Genomic DNA, 2,337 nt, shown 5'->3' with positions numbered 1-2,337 from the left:
AAAAAAGGTTTGAATAAGGGAGGTATGAAGGTGAAAAATGTTCAAAAGGACTTTTTTTTTAAAAGAATATAAAGCAACCAATCATATAAATCCACACACACATCATATTACAGAGTCGTTTTATATAATACTACTGTTACTGCTGCTGTTGCTGTATGTTTTAATAAATAATGTTAGACACACTACTGTTTATAAAAGACCTTTGTTCCAAAGGGACATATGAGCTGTCCTAGTTAAGTCTCTGTTTCTTTCACTCTCTGTGTAATGTGTACAGTTTTTCTTTGCTGAGACACCCTTTTCTGTGGTATTTTGATTAAACATGTTTATTTAGGGACACACACCAAACTGAAATACTGAAGGTACGAAAAATAAATGCTGACACATGCAACCCTTTCAAAACAGGGCCCCCTCAAGAACAGGATCCACATCAAGGCTCGTATCATTTCAGCTAAGTGTGTGTTTTCTTCTCCGGTACATTTTTCAGTTAAAGGGTAGAGCAAGAGCTGCCTTTCACTGTCCCCACCCAGCTTCATCCTGCTGGCCCGCACATTTGAACCAGCAACCCTCCGGTCATAAGCTAACACTTCTCTAACCTTGGGCTGCCCCTGTGCGGGTGGATGCCAACCCAAACTGTCGTTATCTGACGATCTGTGTTGTTGAGAATCAACCCAGACCAAAGTTTCCAGCGTGCAACACAGTGTGCTCTTTGTTTTTCTGTTGGCTCAATAAGGGTCAATGGGATTTAGAGCTTTGGAAATTAAATTAAAGCGAAAACTCTGCATGAGAAATTCAAGTTTGTGAATGTGTAGAGAGGTTGCACACAAACAAAGACACAAATACGTGTTGCCCTGCTTTAACAGACTGGACCAACCAAAATTTAATCTGCAGTCACACGCTCACAAACCTCAGTACAGCACTAAGTTAACTTGAACGTCTTCATTTTTTTGCAGTTGACACCATAAATAAATCAGTTGACACCACCGTCCCAGAGATCAAGTTACTGCTCAATGTCAGCAAACCCAAGGAGCTGATTGTTGATTTCTAGAAAATAGGAAAATTAGAAATGACTATCCCTGAGAAACCTGTCTTGGTCTGATCTTACAGAAGTACAGAAAAAGCTCTACTACCTACAGAAACATAGGAAGGCTTAAATTCCAGATGCAGGATCCTGGTTAACTTTTACACAGGGAGCAATAGAAAGAATCCTGAGTGGAAACATCTCAGACCGACATGGTTCATCACGGCTCAGGACAGGAAGGCTCTACAGCGGGTGATCAGAACCGCCCAGAACATCACTGATACCCAACCACAGAGCCGGTACAGAGTCCAAAGGAGACTAAAAGATGGCACCCACCCATCGTCAACACTCTTTTATAGTCTAAAATAGATACAGCAGGACTCAAAAATGTATTTTAATTTTAATTATTTATTTTTTTTACTATATTTTTAAAAAAACATTAAATTTAGCTTTATGCACCATAATCTCATCCTCTTGTTATTATGACTTTTAATCTCATTATTTTTTAGATTATCTTTTTTTAATCAAAATCTGAAATACTTTATTGATCTCTTATTGAGGGGTATTGTTTTTTTTTTTTTTTTTACAGTTGCTACCTCTATATACCTGGAACCGGTCTCTCTTGTAAATGAGACCCTGGGTCTCAATGAGATTTTACTTGTATAAATAAAGGTTAATATAAAAAAATAATAATAAAAAAATAGAGACATTTAAAAAAAAAAAAATCTCTGTTTTATTGTGATAGTTTTTTGTTACTGTGAGTGGGTTATTTCCTTTTTTGGTTTGTTTTATTTGTTATTTTGTCTTTGTTGACAGTGTCTGTTGTGATATGTGTTTGGGTATTATTTTGGTTCTTTGATTGTTGTATAATAAAATCTATAAAAAATAATGAAAAAATCTCATTATGATGATTTTTTTTATCTAATACTTTTGACTTCTTTTTAAATCTCAATATTATTATTTTTCTAATCTCACAATCATTATTTCCCACGGGAATGTTTATTTTAGCATCCAACTATATTTATATATTTATCTTTTTTTTTTCTTTAACGGGCGGAAATGGCCTTCCCCAGCTTGACGTACAGCGACAGATTTCAAAATAAGTTCTGAGGGCCGTTTCACAAAATCTTCTTGACCCCTACTTGACCCCCTATCCATCCTAAAATTGAAACTACAAACCTGCAGCATGTGTTATTGTTACTATGTATTAATTGTTTTGTTTCAGAAGCGACTCCAAATCAAGAAAGATTCCTCTGTGCTTTTTATTTTGAAGTCCGCGGATGAAGCCGTACCGGAAGCGTGTTTCGTTGTTGTAGCTG

This window comes from Sparus aurata, chromosome 18, assembly GCF_900880675.1.
Source record: "Sparus aurata chromosome 18, fSpaAur1.1, whole genome shotgun sequence".
NCBI classification, from domain to species: domain Eukaryota; kingdom Metazoa; phylum Chordata; class Actinopteri; order Spariformes; family Sparidae; genus Sparus; species Sparus aurata.
Note: the sequence above shows the minus strand (reverse complement) of the source record.